Source organism: Herpailurus yagouaroundi, unplaced genomic scaffold, assembly GCF_014898765.1.
Source record: "Herpailurus yagouaroundi ecotype Mexico unplaced genomic scaffold, PumYag 159, whole genome shotgun sequence".
Classification (NCBI taxonomy): Eukaryota; Metazoa; Chordata; class Mammalia; order Carnivora; family Felidae; genus Herpailurus; species Herpailurus yagouaroundi.
The window spans coordinates 11,866,657-11,888,908 of record NW_024412400.1 but is presented as its reverse complement, the minus strand read 5'-3'; the positions used below and the strand labels follow the sequence as shown (position 1 = coordinate 11,888,908).

The following is a 22,252-nucleotide window of genomic DNA, read 5'->3' as shown; positions in this document are numbered from 1 at the left end:
AGAAAGAAAGAAAGAAAGAAAGAAAGAAAGAAAGAAAGAAAGAAAGAAAGATCTACTCTATGACTGTAAAATGACTTCCAGAAATCTTTCTTAAGACTTTGAAAGTTGTAGGACTTTGGAGCATTTTATGTTACCATTATCTGCTCCTTTGAAAAACCAACACAACTACAAATTCTTCCCTGTATTTATTAAACTCCCTTCCAACAGGGTGTGAACACAGTCCTGGAAAGGCAAGAGTGGTGGGTTGTCCACAGAGCTGGGAGTGGCAAATGTCCCTCCAGACCAAAGGTCAGGTGTGCAGTTGAACCTGCAACTGTGGAACCAGAAGCCCATCTTCAACAAGGCATGCAAATACAAAGATAAAGCCTAAACGAGAAGTCCTTCAAGTAGTGTCATTGCTGAAGCCTAGTCACTTGAAGGGGAAGGCTGAGTCAGAGCCAGATTCTCCCAGACCCAAGTGTCTTCAATTGATATGGTCATCTTCTGCAGGCCTGGATATTTGCAAAGTGTCCTGCTTGCCTTAACGACTCTCTCCATAAAGCCAGTCTTGGTGATGACATGACAAAGCTCTTCTGTCCCCATGTGCTAACAGTACAGAGGGACCATTAGCTGTTGGCGAGGATCCCAAAATTGCTCTGAAGATGTAGAAGAATTCTAATGAAATGTAAAGCATTCATCATAAAGGAGCACAATAGATTTTTCAAAGCTCAGGCTCAATACTTGCGCTTAACAAACACTATACTTAGTTAGGAAATACACATATTCCCCGTGCGAGGGGGAAAAAATTCTTTTGAATTTGTTATTATATTTTTTGTATTTTCTAAATTTTACGTTATGAACATGTACTATTGCTATCAGGGAAAAGAATTCACAAACAATATGTTTAAAATTTCTAGGGGCGCCTGGGTGGCGCAGTCGGTTAAGTGTCCGACTTCAGCCAGGTCACGATCTCGCGGTCCGTGAGTTCGAGCCCCGCGTCAGGCTCTGGGCTGATGGCTCAGAGCCTGGAGCCTGTTTCCGATTCTGTGTCTCCCTCTCTCTCTGCCCCTTCCCCGTTCATGCTCTGTCTCTCTCTGTCCCAAAAATAAATAAAAACGTTGAAAAAAAAAAAGAAAAAAAATTTAAAATTTCTAATGTCATACACTCTTGTGGTTCTCAAAAGGTGCTCATTACCAGTATCAGCAGGGGAGATGTGTTGGAATGCAGATCCACTGAATCAGAATCCCTAGTGCTGGTCTAGAACCTGGGCAAGGGGTGTCTCAAAGTCCAGAAACTCAGAAGTCAAGACTTCTTGCTTATAATGGACACAATTGATTGCCCACCCAATACACTTCCCATCTTTTCCTTTTTAATAGCACCTAGATTTTATTTGGGTAGCCACCTCTCTTCTTGCCTCCTTCCCCCAACTCTCCCCTCCCCACCCCAGAGTAAACTCAATCCTCCCCTCTTTCAAACACAGGGTCGATCTCAGGACCTGATCAGAATGCTGGGACACAAATCCTCTCTGTTGCACTGGAACTGAACAGGAGCCCCAGAATCACAATGCCTATAACGGCCATCTTTAAACCATGAGGGGAACCAGACTTGGGAAGAAAATGATACCTTAGGAAAGAGTAGGGATCTAGAAAGAAACTGAGACCTCGGTGCGACCATCAAGCTACTGGATCCACCAGTCAAGGAGGCTTTGTTGTCTCTGGATGTCAGGTGCGTGAAACAATAATCGTCTTCATTGCAAAGGCTGGCTACATTGTCCATGTGCATATAATATGTGTTGCACCAGTCTGTGGGCCCCTAACTTGAGTATGAGGCCTGTGACAGCAGAAACAGTGTCTTGTCCATAGCACACACTGCTTTAACCTAAGGGCTATACTCCACCATACCACTCCACACATACCATACTACTGCATGTAATGCCTGCTATGCTATAAGGGCTCAATAAATATTTTTATTAAGAGTAAATGGAAGGGGCACCTGGGTGGCTCGGTCGGTTAAGCGTCCGACTTCGACTCAGGTCATGATCTCGCCATCTGTGAGTTCGAGCCCCGCGTCAGGCTCTGTGCTGATAGCTCGGAGCCTGGAGCCTGCTCAGATTCTGTGCTCCCCTCTCTCTGACCCTCCCCCACTTATGCTGTCTCTCTCTCTCTCTCTCTCTCTCAAAAATAAATAAACTTAAAAAAATATGTTTAAAAAAAAGAGTGAATGGAAGACTGAAAAAATAAATAATAGCCTTTACATTTAATCAATGAATATCATGTGTTGGTGAGGATCTGGAACGAATGGAACTCTGATTGCTGGGGGGGGGGGGGAGTGTCAATTGGTACCATCAGTTTGGAAGATGACACGGTGGCTTTTCCTAAAACTACCAGTATGACCCAGCAGTTTCAGCTCTGAGTATGTACCTACATACCCTAGAGAAATGAGTGTATATGTCCAACAGAAGACTTATATACAATAATGCAGACAGCAGCTTTATTCAAAATGGATACAAATTGGAAATAAACCAGTTGTCTGTCCATCACCAGTAGAGTGATATGGCTGAAATATTCTCATAATGGTATATTATGAGTAGCAGACTACTCAGCAAGTAAAAGAACAAACTCTTGCTACCCAGGACGACATAGATGAATCTTACAAATTCAATAAACAGAAGAAGCAACACACACACAAAAATCTATACTATATGATTCCATTTATGAATTGAAGGCAGCAGAGGCAGAACTGCTACCCTAAAATATTTCCTCCTTGATGTAAAGATTATTTGGGGCTGATTATTTTCAAGACACTGCAGACACAGAAGGAGCTCTGAAAACGTGGTAGAGTTACCCTTCTCGTGGGAAATTTACCTTTATAAAGGGAATCTCCATGTTTGAGAGTCCCCCTAGCTAGAAGAAAAGAATGACTTGAAATCACAAGGAATTATAGAACTATTGTCAGTGGAGAAGACAGGGACTAAAATCTGTGTAACAAACCTTACCTTTGTTGACTGTGTTTTCACTAATAACCTTCCATAACTGGACTTCCCCCCCCACAAGCATGTGCATTTGTCTTTAGCTTCTTAAAAAAAAACAAAATTCAAATCAGTAAATTTAAAGATCTAATTGGCTCTTTTCAATGATTAATAAATGGAGCAGAGTCCCATCTGACAAATAAAAAGGAGCTCCAAGAGAGTTGTACAAAATGGAAGCCAGAAGCGGCAGGACAAGGAAATCACTAGTCACTAGTAAAGAGTGGATTGTTTCAGGCAAGGTCATCCTTTAGGGGCTGGCGGGGGTCTACCAAGCAGATTACTTCACTAGTGCTGACCAGGTAATTCCAGATTGACTGGTTAAGATTCACCAACCTCGGAGAAGCTGAAACTGAAATTAGGTTAGTTATTAAGTCTCGGTTTGGTGAGTAGAGCTTGGCACAATTGACTCCATTTTGGACCTATTCTCTCTCTGTCTCCGTCTCTCTCTCTCCCTCTCCCTCCCTCCCTCCCTCCCTCTCTCTCTCTAACAATTGTCCCCTTTTGATCAGACTCTAAGCTCAACCAAGAGATGGTATCAAAATGTAAAGCATTAGTGCTGCTTTCAGCCACCACACCGTAGTTCTCACGATTTTTGTTGGTTCTATATGGTATTCACAGGTCATGGTTTTTTTTTGTTAAATCTCTGTGGTGTTTACAGATCATGACTTCAGGTTCACATTTTAAGTTGGTCTTTCTCTTTGTTCCTTTTTTGACAGTCTAGTCGTAGGGAGGTCATTTGCTTGGTGTTAGTGGTTGCAAACATGCGTTTAAAGCTTTCGAGAAAACACAGCATGCCAAGGAGACTGTTATGATTACTGTAAGCGGGATAATTGGGTAATTCCCAATGTCTGGAGTGCACTTCAGAGCCATAGTCCCCAAGACCCAAACCAATCAAAAGCAAATAAGTCCAAGAAATGCCCTATTGAAGGAGTAACTTTCTTAAGCCAAGTGGCTTGTTCAGTGATCTTATTTAGCTGAGTTTCAACTTTCCCAGAAATGCTAATCCAGGTACAGCTGTGGTGTTGGCTGCAGCACAGACACCTCATTGCTCAGATAAAAGATAATCAAAGGCCATCCTATTAACAAAAACAGCTTTAGCCAGTGAGTCTAAGGATCTTTGTTGGTAACTATTGCTATGGCAGCAGATTCTGCAATACTTTCCAGAGTTTCTTTATCAGAGCCTCATTTGTATTCACTCCTACCTGGGGAAACAGGGACCTCCAAAGGAAGCAAATCCTGAATGATGAAAGCCTCCTGGTACGTCCTTTCTAACTTAATGTAAATTCAGGAAAGTCAACCAATGAGGTGTCTGTGAACAACTAGGGGCACTGCCCAGCTGTGTGCCAGCTATCTGGGCATCCAAAGGCCCAAGGAGGTGACAGCCACCACAGACAAAGATAAATCCTGTCAGAGCACAAACCAGTCCTGCTAAGGTTATTCTACTTCTAGCACCATGGACAGGTCAGAGCTTTTGATGACAAATCAGCAGTCTGCAAGGTTACCACCCCCACCCCACCCGCTTAGCAATGGCCTGGGAGATACAGATGATGGTGGTATCATTCCATGCCCAGGCCAGAGTGAAAGAAAGATAGAAAAGAAGAAAGCGTTTCCCGTTGGATTAAACTAGAAGTCTTGATCCAGTGTCTTGGGCAGAAGCGATCTACCTTGATGTCAGCTACTTGTCTTTCTCATCAGTTTGATTTTGAGCACTGTAGCTGGTCTGTAGTTCCTGGACTCTGAAGGTGCCCTTTTTAATTGGGAGACGTGGGTCCAAGGTTCAAGTCCCTAAAGTTTGGCTGCTATCTGGGTAGTGAAGAAGGCTTGTATAGTCCCTTCCAAGGAGATTCAAAGGCAGACTTTGTTCTTAGTGATTCCAGATCAGAAGGGTGGGAGAAAATTAGAAATGTTAGTTTGGAGAGTGGTTGCCAGATACTCAAGGAAACGATAAGAATTCAGAATCTAGTCCAGTTCACAGGTGATTAAGAACCCCTCAAAGACAATTAACAGGACTAAAGTCTAGTATCTATATGGTGCACACATAATTTTTCTCTCTTACATCTCCCCATTTTTTTAACCAAGATAATCACAGTAAAACTAATTTGTTTGTATTAAACTTGGCCACATTACTTACAGAAGTACAACAAGAATAATGATACAAGCTCTTTTTTAAGACTGTTTTGCTGGAACTTTTTATAAGGAATCTCATTTTGAACTCTTAAAAGCCTCTGGGCCAGGAAGCCAAGCCAAGGATTCTCCATTAGATTTTATTTATAATACCTACAGTTTGGGTAAATTCCTCTCTTCCTGTGGTCCCCCAAATATCCTGAGGTTCGTGGGCTTGACAGGAAGTGATCTTCCTTGCTCACCTAGTAAGACTGCTGGGAACTCTATAAACAGGACAGTAGACCAATGTTTGTTTTTGGTTTTTGGTGTTTTTTTTTACCAGTTTAACAAGCTGCCTGGTCATATCTGAATCTATACACATCTCTCTCAAATATAAGATTTCAGTCAAGGCCTTGGCAATATAGCCAATGTGTCCTATTACAAGGAGAATAGATTCTTATTGAACTTATGCAAATAACTAACTATATCACCATGAAAAGAATACTTAAGAGTTTCTGAATTCTGAAGGGACCAGGTAGGGAGAAAAAGTAAATGTTTCATCTTTGTTTACAAAGATGTTCTTTCCCACGTTGCTGGAAGTCATAGATTTTTTTAGGAGAAAAGGTTTCCTAAAACCTGGGGAAGAAAAAACCATTAAGGAACCAGCAATATTTCAAACAAAAAGCCATAAAAAATTATAATCATCCTCAATTCATTCAGGCCCATATAATGGACCCTCGTTCTGCTTGAATCTGTTTTTTCCCCTAGTTCTGGAAATTTTTACCCAATTATTCTTATGATCTTAACGTTATCAGAAACTTGTACTTGCCAAGGTCCTTTCCATGAATTTCCTTGGAGATGAAACGCTTTTACAGGAACACTTTTGCAAAAGTATCACAGTTAAACAAGAACTCTCTTAAAATGACAAAGACTGAAAAATGTCTATTGTTAAAGATCTGATGACAGTTCATTTGATAGGGAATTGTAGTTATTTTTGTGATCTACAAGATTTTAAAATAATAACTGGAATTCTGACTGATCACATTCATATCAGACTTCCAGGAATTCCACATGATTTCTGGAACATCTATTAAGTATACCTCTACAAATACAACATAAAGAAGGCGTAGTGTTACTTTTCATTTGACAATGCTTCCCATGTAACTTAACATATCAAATATGCTTATTTTGTTTAACATTTCTCTTATTTATTTATTTATTTATTATTTATTACTTTATTTTGTTTTTGAGAGAGAGAGAGCATGAGCAGGAGAGGGGCAGAGAGAGAGGGAGACACAGAATCCGAAGCAGGCTCCAGGCTCTGAGCTGTCAGCACGGAGCCCAATGCCAGGCTTGAAGCCACAAACCAGAGATCATGACCTGAGCCAAAGTCAGACACTTAACTGACTGAGCCACCCAGGCATCCCAACATTTCTCTTTTTATAGGGAGAAAAAGACAAATCTTTTGTGATTTTCTAGGACCCCTCTGGCAAAAATCCCAAAGTTACTTCCAAGCCAAAAGGACTTCACTTAGAATTGGGGTATTTGGGAATTTTGTCAATACTATCAAAAGGTTTTGGGGTGCCTGGGTGGCTCAGTCAGTTGAGCATCTGACTCTTGATTGTGGCTCAGGTCATGATCCCAGGGTCATGGGATCTAGCCCTTAGTGGGGCTCTGCACTGAGCATGGAGTCTGCTTAAGATTCTTTCTCTCTCTCTCTCTCTCTCTTTCTCTCTCTCTCCCCCTCTGCCCCTCTCCCCTGCTTGCTCTCTCTCTAAAATATATATTTTATATTTTATAAAATACAATTATATATATACAATAAAATATATATATATACACAATAAAATACAATTATATATATATACAATATATATCTATATATGTATGTATGTATTGTATATATATATATACAATATATATGTATATATATATATACAATTATATATATATATAGTGTATGTATATATATATATATATATATATACATACATATATATGTCTAAAACTCTTGGTCAAATAGGATCATGGATCACTGTGAAACAATACTTAATTATCCATTTGACCGAAGTGACAAAGACGTCACAGGCAAATACAGAAAGTTAACACAGTTGTACAAAATGAAACAAAACAAAACCTAGTTGCTTTAACAGTCAAGTTTCAGTTTTCTTAAGTAACCAAAGAAACTAATAAAGACAGCATGGAATATAGGAAATTGTTTTGATAAGACACAAAATCTTTGTTTTCTAGGCAGATTACTTAAAAGGAAAAAAAAGGAAAAATAATATAAAAACAGAGAGGGAGGCAAACCATAAGAGACTCTTATATACAGAGAACAAACTGAGGGATGCTGAAGGGGAGGTGGGTGGGGGAGGGGCTAAATGGTGATGGGCATTAAGAAGGGGACTTGCTGGGATGAGCACTGGGTGTTGTATGTAAGCGATGAATCACCAAATTTTACTCCTGAAACCATTATTACACAACATGTTAACTAACTTGGATTTAAATAAAGTTTTAAAAAGTAAAACAAAAACAAAAGGTAAAATCCTTTACAATTGTTTATCAAGAGCAGACCAATAGTCAAAAAAAAAAAAAAATGTTGTCCTTTTAACAGACAGAAAACCAAATTCTAATACTGTGCCAGTTTAGATTTGATATAAAAACTCATTTTTGTTACTCCAATAAATTTATTTTAATCTCAGCCAGCTTGCCCATGCATAAAATTCTTTCCTCAAGATTCCTTTTGCAACAAACCTGCTACAACTTTCTTTTTTACATTCAGATTTTGTCCTATGTTTTTCCTCTTTCCTATTCTGAAATAACCAGCCTCACTTGTATGATAAAATTACTTTCTTTTCCCTCAACAAAAATGGATTTCCATTCTTCATACTTTCTTTCACCAAAAACACACATCCTACCTTCCTTGCATATCAAGATGCTGTCCTTATTATTTTTAATAGTTCCCATATTTTAAATTTCTTAACCCTTAAGAACCTTAATTTTTGGTGAAAATAAAGGAGTTAACGATTGCAAACTGTTACACCGGTATTCTTCACATTGGTAAATTTATGAATACATTTCTTAATTTCTCAAAGCATATGCTTCCTTGCAGTACAATTTTTCAGTACAGCACAAAACACCTTTACTAATAGACCCAAATACTTTAGTTCCTTTGTAAAGTGAAGCCAAAAGTAGGTAAACATATGTTCAGTAATTAATATGTCACTATTTTCTTTTATTTGGAAATGATCTAGATAGTCAATGAGTTTAACTCATTATCTAATTTAATTTAGCAAAATTTTAAGTGTCAAGTAACCAAAAAGATTTTGGAATCTGTTTTTTAAGTAGGCATACTATACAACATAATTATTGCTGAAAAGGTCACCTAGAAAACTCTTATGCTTCAACTCTTTACCTCTTATTAAATAGATCCTTACACCTATTTAATTCACTTTTTCTTAACAATTATGTTTTGATTACTGAGCAAAACTCCAGGAGACATTAGACAAAGTCAGCCACCCTCCCAAGCTATTTTTTTTTTTTTTTTGCTGACAAATTTTGTAAAAGATAGTGAGAACTTATTTGACCTCTAGTAAACCCAGAACTCTTATATTAAATGCTGATAACTCTGAAAACATGCTTATTTTAACTAAACAACAACAACAAAAACTTAAACTAACTTTTATTTACCAAAGGTAGTCTTGGGTCACATGAACTGGAAAAATATTTGGGCTAGTTTCTATTATGTTTCTGAGAGTCTTAGGAATACTTAATTCATACAAACACTTAATTTTCTTTACGCCAATTAAGCTTTTTTTTTTTTTTTACAAATTAACTTTGGCAATACTATCTAAAAATAGAAAATACCATACATCTACAACACACATACACACCCACCCACACACACACACATACACACACACACACACACACACACACACGCACACAAATAAACATACAAATGCAAACAGAGACCCTTTAGTTTTCATTCTAAAGTTTTAGCCATGAGAAGGGTAAGACTCACTAGCTTACAAAAAAAATAGCTGGAATAAGTTAAGTTTACCTGCTCAGATGTCAAAAGCTTTTTGTACTGATATTTGTGGGGAAGACACTTAAGGTTTCTATTTGTCTAACATGGATATAGGGTTCTGCCTCATGATGCACATTCCTTTCCACGTCAGAGATAGGGCCAACCTGCATGTTCCTACAGCTACTCAGGGTCCTATGGACAATGACTGAGGAGATAGACCATGTAGGAAACATCTAGAATACTAAAATGTAAGCTTTCAGTAAGACCACAAAGTCTGATCCTTAAAAAAAAAAAAAAAGAAAAAAATTACATTTGACCTTGACAAGTAATCTTATAGAAGCTTATAGGACCAGATTTTGGGTAAGGGAGCTTCCAAGAGGTTTGTATTTTTAAAAAGCTCCCACATCCAACTTTTTTCCTTCAGTCTTAGGAATTGGGAATGGTCTAGATAAGAGTTCCTAGAGAAAACCAAGTAAAACATTCACCTCTCAAGGGCACAGGGGAAAAATTCAAGTTCCTCCAAGAAAGACTTTTGTTCCCTAAGGCCAGAATTTTTATAATATTTACAAGCCATTTTAGATAAATGGGGAAGGTTTGGGGATTGGTAAAAAGGAGAAGTGGACTTTCAGTTATTTCTGAAGCCACATTTCTGGTTTTGCAAAGACATGCATGATAAGGAGAGTTGACTTTAATTTCTCAAAGAATTACGACTTAAATGCTATCACAGGTGAATCCACTCATCCAACCACCTTACCTTCAATTTGCTCTTTTATATCAGGAAGAGGATTTCCAACTAAAATGGAAATTAAAAAATGTCTATGCTCTGGATTTAGAGCTGTTTGTCTTTGGAATGTTTTACTAAATCTATTCAGGAAAGTTTCAAAATGTTTTTCTTTTTCTCTGATAGTTTCAATTTAGCTTAGTAAAAGAAGGCCTTAAAAAAACATTCCCGTCAGGCTCTATATACTATCTTCTAATCTGGCCAACCTCTGACCATAGAGCTACTTAAAAAATACTTCTAAATATCCTGTCAGGTTTCAGCCAGGACAAACAGTATCACTGGCAAGATTGAACAATCCCTGGGTCTCAAGGGGTATCCCCAAAGAAGGTGCTAAACTGTTCTCTCTCTCCATTGGGTACTACAGAGATGAGGGAGAGTTGACTTTGGTAAGAATTCTCACCCTTAGATGGCTTCTGCCAATTTCCCCAGGATCCCATCTGCAAGCTCCAACTGGGGTTTAAAGTGGAGAGTGTAGGGGTGCCTAGGTGGCTCAGTCAGTTAAATGTCCCACTCTTGATTTGGGCTCAGGTCCCCATCTTGCAATTCATGAGATGAAGCCTGCATGAGACTAGGCTCTGCACTGACAGCATGGAGCCTGCTTGGGATTCTCTCTCTCCCTCTCTCTACCCCTACCCTCCCTCAAAATAAATCTGTTAAAGCGCGAGAGAGAGAGAGAGAGAGAGGGAGGTATGCCTGGGTGGCTCGGTCGGTTAAGCATCCAACGTTGGCTCAAGTCATGCTCACACACCCGGTGAATTTGAGCCCCGCCTCGGGCTCTGTGCTGACAGCTTGGAGCCTGGAACCTGCTTCGGATTCTGTCTCCCTCTCTCTCTGCCCCTTCCCAACTCATGTTCTGTCTCTCTATCTCTCTCTCTCAAAAACAAAGAAATGTTAAAAAAATTTTTTTTTTTTTGAACAGGGAGAGTTTAGCTCCAGTATTTACCAAAATTTGGCAAGGTTCACCATTAATTTTAACTTTACTTACCCTTGGCTGTTTAAGGGAATAACATAGCAGCTTAACAGAAAAGTCCTCAGAGTTTCATCATCCCTTAGAGGGGCCCATACAAAGGCCCTCTTTTGAGGGTAGATATGGGGGCATCTGTAAGGCCACGGGCAGAATTTGTTCATAATTTTGTCTTGTTCCGAAGTCCTTTCAAAGTGCTCTGCTATAATCACATGTTCAGTCAGGATTCTGGCCTCCCACTCTATTTTCTGCCTTTTCTATCAAACCACTCATCTCAGGAGGTAATCCACCTACAAAAACTTTGAGGATCTTCTCTGGGTTTAGGAAATGTTTCAACTACGGCCTTTGGTTCAGCCTTTATCCCAAGAGGGGAAGATAGCTGAAGAGGCACACCTGAAGCTTTGGTTAGTCTTATTTTAAAAGGTAACTGTTTAATAGTCTCTTCAGGAGCACTGGGTGGCTCAGTCCTTTAAGCCGCTGACTCTTGGTTTCAGCTCAGGTCATGATCTTGCGGTTCGTGAGATGGAGACCCAGTTCGGCTCTGCACTGACAGCAAAGAGCCTGGTTGGGACTCTCTCTCTCCCTCTCTCTCTACCTCTCCCCTGCTCTCTCTTTTTCTCTCAAAATAAATAAATAAATATTTTTTAAAAATAGTCTCTTCAGAGTGCAAAGGCAGTTCAGAGAATTACGGGCATGAGTACTCAAATACAGAATAGAGGGGAACAGAAGGAGTTACATCAGTCTTGTGCCTCGGTCTTAATAGTCTTTTGTTTTAAGCACCTTTTATTTCTTTCATGTTTCAATAGTCTTTGCAATGAGTCTTTCAGTGAAATTATTATAGAACTTTGAAATCTCTTGGAGGTCCCTGAATGCCAATTAAAATAGGGAACCCTGGGGCCCCTGGGTGGTTCAGTTGGTTAAAGTCCAACTTCGGCTCAGGTCATGATCTCACTGCTCATGAGCTTGAGCCCTCTGTGCTCAGAGCCTGGAGCCTGCTTTGGATTCGATCTCTGTCTCTGTCTCTCTACCCCTCCCCCACTCATGCTCGGTCTCTCCCTCTCTTTTTCAAATACAAATAAACATTACAAAAAAAAAGAAAAGAAATCGATATCCCATTCTGCTTACTTTGGTAACCCTTGCCTTCAGGTCTACTTCTTAAATGATCTTATCTTATTGGCGTATTCTCCAGAATGGCCACCATAATTAACCATAATTATAGGTTGTTTTCAGTAAGATTTTGCCACTGTTGTCGATATTTATAGCTTCTGGGATTATAGTTCTTAGACAGAAGCAGGTGTGCCAGACCTGTGGCACAACTTAACAGCTTAACTTCAGGATCCCATGTCTTCTAGCTCGACCTTTGGGTCTCTGGGAGCCCAAGGAACACCTAAAAGGGATGTGCCGCTGGGTTGGGGATTGTGTGATATTCTACAGTGTGCTCGGGTTGCACAGAAATTTTCTGGAGGTTGGTGGGTGATGTAGTGTCAACCTAACCCACTTCAAGACCAACTTAGCTTGGGGCGCCTGGGTGGCGCAGTCGGTTGAGCGTCCGACTTCAGCCAGGTCACGATCTCGCGGTCCGGGAGTTCGAGCCCCGCGTAGGGGCTCTGGGCTGATGGCTCAGAGCCTGGAGCCTGTTTCCGATTCTGTGTCTCCCTCTCTCTCTGCCCCTCCCCTGTTCATGCTCTGTCTCTCTCTGTCCCAAAAATAAATAAATGTTGAAAAAAAAAATAAAAAAAAAAAAAGACCAACTTAGCTTAACACAAGATTTTCAGAATTAGTTGCTGACCACTCTAACGGCTTTTAAGTGTTTGACCTGTGCCCACCAGTTTTGCAGCTCTGACTTCCGAGATTTCCATTAGCAATAGCCTTTATCGACACAAAACGAGACCAACAAACGTGTGCACCTGAACACATCAGCAGTCGCCAAGACATGTTACTGTGGCCTGGCCAAGAGAAGTCCCCGTGCACACCACCACCAATCCCCAACACGGAAACAGGGCCCGGGAAAGGACCTGAGATGGGGAAACTAAAGGGACCCCACGAAAAACTACTTTTCCTGCTCCTCTCTTTCCCAGGACCTACACCGGTGCCTTACAGAGCCTTACAGAACAGATAATGTATGCCCTCCTTGTCAAGGTCAAGGAGTTAATGATTTCTTTTCAGTCTTCCAGCATAACAGATAACATCGAAGGAGTGACTGGGTGGGGTCATCATGAACATTTTCCAAGACGAGTGGCTGACTCATCAAGACCCCTGGCTCCAGGGTATAAGTGAATTATGGAAAACACCTCAACAGTTTGTTCCTGGATGCCTAGGAAGACTCATGTACCAGACCCCCATCCTCAATAATGACCCCAAGTTCCAAGCAAAGACGAGATTCATTCTTCTTTCCTTTCTGAGTCTCCCAGACACTGTGTCCGTATCAATCATGCTGCCTCTACTATGTTTATGAACTAATGTACAGAATACAAAACATATTACAAGGTGGTGGGAAATAAACCATTACTCCAAATGTTGACAACACAGAAGCCAGAAAATGCATCTTTTAAATATTCTTATTTTTGTGCTCATTCATGCAAATCCCACATATATGGCCAGTATCCTAAAACCATCAAGGAGTTAAAAATGTTACTGCTAATACACAATTTAGAGGAGTAGAAATTATAATGGGGTCATTAACTGCAGTTAAATGAAAATTAAAACTTGGGTTTTTGGGGGTGCCTGGGTGGCTCAGTCGGTTGAGCGTCCGACTTCGGCTCAGGGAATCATCTCACAGCTTGTGAGTTCAAGCCCTGCGTTGGGCTCTGTGCTGACAGCTCGGAGCCTGGAGCCTGCTTCAGATTCTGTGTCTCCCTCTCTCTCTGCCCCTAACCCACTCGCATTCTGTCTCTGTCTCTCTCAAAAATAAATAAACGTTAAAAAAATTTTTTTAAATAGTAAATAAAACTTGGGTTTTTGTTTTTTTTAATAAAAAAATCTAATAGAAAACAACAAGTTATTCAAAGATTAATGAAATTCTTCAATCTGACCCACATTTAAGAATTCTAAGTAATTATTAAAGAACCTGTGGTCTAGTTGTAGGAAAGAGTAGTTTCAGGGTGTGAATTAAAGGAATCCCTAAAGTTCTTTCCAGTCTGTAGCCACTCTAAGTATTATTTTTTAAATGTTTATTTATTTTGGGGAGAGAGAGACAGAGCGTGAGTGGGGGAGGGGCAGAGAGAGAGGGAGACACAGAATCCGAAGCAGGCTCCAGCCTCTGAGCTGTCAGCACAGAGCCCGACGTGGGGCTCGAACCCAAAGACCGCGAGATCATGACCCGAGCTGAAGTCGGACGCTCAACTGACTGAGCCACCCACATGCCCCACTTCTAAGCAATTATAATTTGCATTAGACCATGGCCCAACTGATCTTTTAAAAAAATTATATTTGTAAATATTTACTTTTTATTTTCTTGGTGGTTAGAAGTTGGGGCTCTGTAGATAGCTGGCTTTGGGTTTCAGTCCCAGCTCCAAGGCATATTAGTGATGTGATCTTGGGCAAGCGACTCCAATTCTCTTAGTTCCAATCTCCTTGTGTGTAAAAGGAGTATAATAACATTAAATATTAAGTAATATTTATTATTAATAAATTATACTTTATATAATTTATATATAATTTATGTATGTATATAAATTAGTTAAATATTAAAGAACATAAAAACCTTCTGACAGGGTGGTTGTGGGAATGACATGAGAGGAAGTGATGTTGGCATTAACATCATCATCTTCATTGTCTTACTTCTGCCGTTACTAACAAGTTACTGGGGAAAAGAGGGAGATAAAAATCTTCCTTTTCTTGAAAGAAAAATATTCCAACCCCAAGGAAAGAGACAATGGCCATTCATATATGTAATTAGCAAAGTAAGGCCAGTATTTTGCTGGACCCAAACATCTCCAGATACACTGCGGGGCGGGGAGGGGCTGTGCAGAAAGGGAACACAAACTAAGGGCATCATCCAAGTCTAGAAATTTGTGACAAATCGCAAGAGGCTGGGAGACCAAAAAGAAGTGGCATGCCAGCATGCTCGGGAGGCTTGGGATTCTCCAAGGAAGGCCAGCAGAACAGGGATAGAATGTGAAGACATGATGGGGCTCAGGCATGATACCCCCAAATAAGGCACCTTGACATATGGAATATTTTAAGCTGAAGGAGTCTGAGCAAACAGCAGAAGCAGGAAGATCTGCCCTCTCTTCTCCCCCTTCTTCTCTGAAAGCCCTCCTGTGAGGGGTCCTCTCTGTACCCGGAGGAAAGGAGCACCCTTACCTCTCAAGACAAAGGGACACCCTGAAGAATCATAACAAAGGGCCCTGCTCAGTCTCCCCCGGTCACTACGCTTGCCTCCTCCTCTGTGACCTGTCACATCCCCCCACGGCCGCCCACCCTCCAGCACGCCCGCTGAGCAATTCGCAGCCCTAACGGTTGCCGCGGGTCTCATTTCCTTGGGAAGGTTCCACGTGGCATCACACTTCTATTAAATAAATGGATATGCGTTTCTCTTGCTAGCCTGTCCTTGCCGCTTTGCTTTCTGGACCCAGCCAGGGACGCTTAGGGAGCCCAGGAAAACTTTTTCACCCGTATAGGAGAAACCAGACAAAACCAAATAAAGGCCACTTGCTTGGGGCTCAGGGTCTGAAAGTTACTACCCTCTCCCTAGAAAGCAGAGATTTCACATTTGTATCCGAATTTACGATTGGTCTTTTGTAGGGTGTTGTTCCAGGGCTTTAAAGCCTGCATCTATATAGTCATTGTAACATCGTTCCAATTTTAGTGTGGCTTCGGAGGTGACTCTTAGCTGGGGCAGTCGCGCTAAAGCGATTCCTTAAGGCACATCATATTTCAAGCGGCATTATGCATCCCTTCTTGGAAGCCCCCCCACCCCTCCACCCCCCCCCCCCACGAAGGGAAATCTCCTAGCAAGCGACAGCCTTATCTGTTTAACCAGCAATGAGGCGCACCCACAAGCTTTCCAAGAATAACAAAACCCAGAAACTCCTTCTTCCTGGAACAGGAGGGGATCATCGTTGCCATCGTCACTGAACCGTCGGCCGCGAGTGGAATTCCTGAAGAAACCCTGGCCCCAAACCACGCGGAGCCAGCACCACGTGGAGCCATCGCGGTGCCCGGAGCAGGCAGGCCTTGCCCGCAGAGATCGAGGGAAAGAAAACCCTCGATGCTAGGAGCCCGAGAGCCTCGCACATTCCTCTCATCCAGTGTCTTCCTTGTGGCTCTACAGCAGATAGCACCAATCCCTTAGCTAATTGTTCCCCTAACAGCAAAGACCGAAGGATGGACCCAGCAGCAGTAACACTAGCTGGCACTCATGAATGCTTCGTGGGTACCAGGCACGAGTAGCAATGCGTTTTCTGTACTGAAACATTTCATTTTCCCCTAAGCCTGTGAAGCAGGTTCACAGGGGTGCGTATTCAGGTACGCATTTTGCAGACGTGGTCGCAGAGGCCTGAGAGTTAACACATCCAAGGCCACACGGCTTGTAAGGGACAAAGGAAGACTTTAAACTGAGCTTTTTGAGTCTAGAACCTCCATTCTCAACCACCACCGTGACTGCCTCTTGGAAAACTCAGGTGTCCTGGCCGATACCCACTTTCCCCCGTGCTTGGAACCTTCTTAGGATTCTAAGCGAGCCCAGCATGAATAAAAGGGGGGGGGGGGTGGAGAAAAGGGACAGAAAAGCTCTGAGGAGAGAGAAGAGAGAAATAGGATTGATTTCACAAGCAATCCTTTGGTCTAATTTCTATCCCTGCTAAATATAGCCCTTCTTCCCTTAGAACTTTGTTTTTATTAGAGAACTGAACACATTTTAATGGGAGTTGGGCAGAGAAAGGACAAAAGATTAAGTAGATTGTTATCTGTAGACCATTGCACAAATAAAAGGCTTTCTTAGCAGGACTCGAAGCTACGCGAAATTCAGTGAAGGCAAACCCGCAGAAAGACTAACTCACTGTCAGTCTGTTAACTCTTGGCAGCTTCCGGCAGACTTTTCCTGCAAAGTTACTGACCCTTCTTATGCCTCTATTACCAAGGGTCTGTTTGGGGAATGATAGGAAGACCCAGAAGACAGAGGATACGAGTGCATTCCAGGGAAAAGTACAAGAGAACTGAGGCCTTCGTGCATTGGGCAAATCCATACGGAGCATTTCCCATACACCACGAGAAAGCACCAAGAATAAAGGAAGACACCTGCCTTTAAAGAGCTTACAGTCTAGTCCCGAGGCCAGTGAAGCTTTCAATATTTTAGCTCTACTCCACTCTGCTGTTGGAGCACAAAAGTAGCCACAGACAGTATGGAAATGTATGAGTGCAGTTGCATTACAACAAACCTTTATATATATATATTATTTATTTATTTTGAGAGACCGAGAAAGAGAGAGAGACAGAGAGAGAGAGAGAGAGGGAGAGAGAGGATCCCCAGTAGGCTCCGCACTGTCAGTGCAGAGCCTGACGCAGGGGTTGAACTCATCCATTGTGAGATCATGACCTGAGCTGAAGTCAGACGCTTAACCGACTGAACTCTCCAGGCACCTCATAAGAAACTTTTATTTGAAAAAACAGGGGCTCACTGGGTTTGGCCCACAGGCCATAGTTTGCAAGCCCTCGTAGTAGGCACCTCAAGAAAGGCAGGCAGGAAGAACAATTTCTGCGTTGTTTTCTGTTTACATTTGTCTGTGATCTTTATCCCTGAACAACTTTGATAGGAGGATCAAATCTTTGGATCGCATTTCGTTCCTGGAGTATTTCCTAGCTATTACTCTACTGTCTTGGAGCATTGACTGTTGCTGGGGGAAAGTCTGTGGCCAGTTGATTTTTTTCCTCTTTTAGGTGACTTCCCAGAGGATTCATTTTTTATCGCTGAAGTCCAGGATATATCTTATTAGGATATGTCTCCATGATCCAGATATGAGAGACTTCTTCCCCCCCCCCGCCCCCGCAGATTTTAGCTTATTTATAACAACTGACATGATAACTATGTTTGTCCTACTATTTTATGTTAGGCTTTCCTTTTCTAGTTTCAAAACGTTCTTTACCATATCATCTTTTGCTTTATAGTTTGTGTTTCCTCTAACCTTTAGTAGCATACATATTTTTGTTATAGTGGTTATTTTTATGACCGTAACTTTACAGTATCTGTTAATTCCATACTGTAAACGGGGCGCCTGGGTGGCTCAGTCGGTTAAGCGGCCAACTTCGGCTCAGGTCATGATCTCGCGGTCCATGAGTTCGAGCCCTGCGTCGGGCTCTGTGCTGACAGGTCAGAGCCTGGAGCCTGTTTCAGATTCTGTGTCTCCCTCTCTCTGACCCTCCCCTGTTCATGCTCCTGTCTCTCCCTGTCTCAAAAATAAGTAAATGTTAAAAAATTTAATGCCATACTGTAAACAACGATAGATTTAATATATTTTCTCTTTCTCCTCCCCTCCTATACCTCCATCATCTGATTTAATCAACTGTTTAATTTTCTTTAATAGATACCTTAGTATTATTCATTTATGTGATAGATTAATATTTAATGGAGTTTTTTTCATGTTTTTTACTGAGGTCCTATCTGACAACTTCCCATATTCTATCTTTTCTCTGAGCTTGTACACCTTTTTAAAAAAAATTTTAAATTATTTTTTTAATGTTTGTTTCTGAGAGAGAGAGAGTGAGTAAAGGAAGAGAGAGAGGGAGGGAGAGGAAGAGGGAGACACAGAATTCAAAGCAGGCTTCAGGCTGTCAGCCTGGACGCGGGGCTCAAACTCAAGAACCATGAGATCATGACCTGAACTGAAGTCAGGCACTCAACCAGCTGAGCCACCCAGGTGCCCCTGAGCTTGTACACTTCTGCTTTATGTTCTGGCTCCATAAAGTTGATAGGATTACGTTTACTTAATCTGAGGTAGAAAAATGGTTGTGGTTTTTATTTTTTTGATAGTAACTTTTTTTTTTTCTGAACAAGTGTCTTTCTCTGCCACCATTTTGTATTGTTTCCCATCACTTTTTCTGGCTTATTCCCTGCATGGATCCTTTTACATATTTTACTACTCACCGTGGAAAGAGTACTTTCTCTAACAACCATGTGTAAGAAGTCTGTGTCGTGGGGCGCCAGGCATCTGACTATTGGTTTCAGCTCAGCTCATGATCTCACGGTTCGAGGGTTCGAGCCCGGCATCGGGCTCTGCGCTGACAACACAGAGCCTGCTTAGTATTCACTCTCTCTCTCAAAATAAATAAATCAGTAAAAATTAAAAAAAGAAGTCTGGGGGCGCCTGGGTGGCGCCGTCGGTTGAGCGTCCGACTTCAGCCAGGTCACGATCTCGCGGTCCGGGAGTTCGAGCCCCGCGTCAGGCTCTGGGCTGATGGCTCAGAGCCTGGAGCCTGTTTCCGATTCTGTGTCTCCCTCTCTCTCTGCCCCTCCCCCGTTCATGCTCTGTCTCTCTCTATCCCAAAAATAAATAAACGTTGAAAAAAAAAATTAAAAAAAAAAAAAAGAAGTCTGTGTCGTGTACATTCCCTGTTCCAGGCGTACTTGAATGTGGTGTCCGTGTGTGTGCGTGTGTGTGTTTGATTATTCTTTCCCTCCCCCATTATCCTAATGGGGATGGACAACCGTAGAGTCTTTGGCAATGCAAAGACTTTTCTCTCCTCCACTGCCAGGAAGAACAGACAGCTTCCTGCAAGCATGGCCTGCCGATGTGGCTGCTAGTTCACCCTCATCCTCTCTGTCTCCCGAAACGTGTCTAGCACAGGAAAGTTCTGGCAACGGCAGCGATATGAATTTTTCACCCCCTCTCGGCTCCCAGGGGTGACTTATTTCCGGTGAATTCCCAGCTCTTAAATGTGGTGGTGCTCTAGGCGTCTTGGGCACCACTTTGTTTGGACCTGCTGCTTCCATCAATTTTGCAGTCTGAAATTTTCAGTCTCTTTTGGTTTTGCTGAAACTGGAGTTGGGGTCTGTATTTTTCAGCCACCTTTTTGCTAGTGGAGGGTATCCAAGGCAGGAATCCAAGGCAGGAATGTGGGCTTTACTGTATTCAAGGGAGAAATCTCAGTGTGAGCATCAATTAGTCAGAATGTGAACGTGTGTGAAATTGTAAAGTGACTGAAAGTGACCTAGAGGGATCAGGGAAGGGACATGAAAGCCAGAAAGAAAGAAAAAAACCTGCCTCTTCAGGCTAATAGTTACTGACTACCTGATTGCCTACGGATGAGCGACATCCTCCTGGGAGAAGAACAAAATTATAGGAGGGCATCCAGCCTCCTGAAAGCACAGTGATGCCCGCCAAGTCTGTCAACATTCTGGAAGGATAGGAAGATGGATGTGATCACAAGACCAAGACAGGGGAAATCTGGACTTTTCTGTGGAAAAAGGCAGCTGCCGTCACCAGTCTTAAAAGGGTGGGAGCAGATCTTCCTTGTTTGCAGGTACAATATCTGAATGAGTTTGCAGAATATGTTGGGGTTAAGGTAGGAATTCTGTTGCCACCTATTGTATTCTTTTATTTTCTTACTTCTAATTTAATGTATTTACATGCATACCCACACGTACTTAATTTTGCCTAGACAGATACATGCGATCATTTTCTTCACTGCTGTGCTTTTCTTTTTCATTCTTTTCTTTCTTTCTTTCTTTCTTTCTTTCTTTCTTTTTCTTTCTTTCTTTCTTTCTCTTTCTTTCTTTCCTTCTTTCTCTTCGTTCCTTCCTTCCTTTTTCTTTCTTTCTCTTTCTTTCTTTCTTTCCTTCTTTCTCTTCTTTCTTTCTTTCTCTTTCTTTCTTTCTCTTTCTTTTTTCTTTCTTCCTTCCTTCCTTTCTTTCTCTTTCTCTCTTTCTTTCCTTCTTTCTCTTCCTTCCTTTTTCTTTTTCTTTCTTTCTCTTTCTTTCTTTCTTTCTTTCTCTCTTTCTTTTCTTTCTTTCTTTCTTTCTTTCTTTCTTTCTTTCTTTCTTTCTTTCTTTTTGTGATCAGTAGCTTCTTTCCCCCTCTCTCAGAAGTGGCTCTGCACCGCAGCCTTATCCCACTGCCAGGTAATCCATGCTATCAGCACTTTCTCTTTCCTATTCTTCTCTGTACTTATTCACTCCTTTTCAGACACAGACACACACATACATACCAGTCTGGGGGGACTATTTACTTTACAAAAACAAGACTATATGAATCTTTTCTGCGTATAGCATTTCTCACACAACATTACCTTGAGCTGATTCCTCAACATCATCTTGAAGAGCTTTAACGTGACTTTTTAACTGTCTGCCTAAGATTACACAGTATGATTATGAACCATCATTTATGCAACCATCCCATTATTGACGGACATTCACCTATTTTTTTCCCAGTTTTTGCCACTAAAAACTATATTGCAGAAAAAGCATTTTTATGTATACCTCCTGGTGCTTTTGTTTCTATCGGATGGAGTCCTATAGTTTGTAAATATTGGGTCCAAGGAAATAAACATTTTTTCATCTTAATAGAACCTACCAAAACGGCTTTCTGAAAAGGCAGAACCAGTTCATATCCCTCCTAGCAATGTATGGAAATCTCTTTTTCTCGACATGCCCTCAATAAATATTTAAATCAGTGAGTTCTGATTTATATTATTTTCCTTACCAGTCTTGAGATAACTTCCTCCTTTTTTGCAAAGTGATGTCATGGAAGACATGGGCAAAGAGAGATTCAGGAAAAAAGTCATAGCGTCAGACAGTCTCTCAGATGAAGCCTTGGGGAACATTTATTCAGCAAATGCCACTTCGGGTACTTGCTTTGTGTGAGAAAGTATACAAGGCACTGGTCACATTTTAAAATGTGCGAATATGCCCACAGAAGCACAGAGTCCAGATGGGGATGAATTGTGGCACAGCGTCTCTATTTAGAAATGCCTAGATTCTGCTTCTTTTTAACGTGTGACTTCTTCAGACCACAGTTTCCACATCTATAAAGTGGTTTTGATGATACTAGCCACCCTTTGGTGTTGTTCTGGAAACTATATGAGACGATGCATATGAACCACTTGACATAATGGCTGGCATAGAGCAAGCACTCAATAAATGTATTATGTATAAATGTATTATTAAGTTGTATTATTAACATCACTATTATTATTACTATTACTTTATTACTATTTTATAGATTTATGTATGAGAGTAGTGGGTAATAGAATTAGACAGGTAGGTAGGAACCAGAAGACTGTGAATATCATATTAAGAAATTTTATCTTTGGGTTATGGATTCTCAAGAAAGAGAGTGATATAATGACAATGGTGTTCTAAGAAGAATTGCTAGTCGGTCATTAAACTGTGGATAAACTAGGGAATGAAGAACCTTGCAGAAAGAAGACTGA

At 41.2% G+C, this 22,252-nt stretch overlaps 1 long non-coding RNA gene across 1 annotated transcript; it reads left to right on the top strand.

The window, feature by feature from the left end:
- The first annotated feature begins 1,462 nt into the window (after positions 1-1,462).
- On the top strand, positions 1,463-13,401 carry LOC121033559 (uncharacterized). Its single transcript, XR_005791990.1, has 2 exons — positions 1,463-1,704; positions 12,723-13,401. It is a non-coding gene; the product is annotated as an uncharacterized LOC121033559 (long non-coding RNA).
- The last annotated feature ends 8,851 nt before the right edge of the window (positions 13,402-22,252 follow it).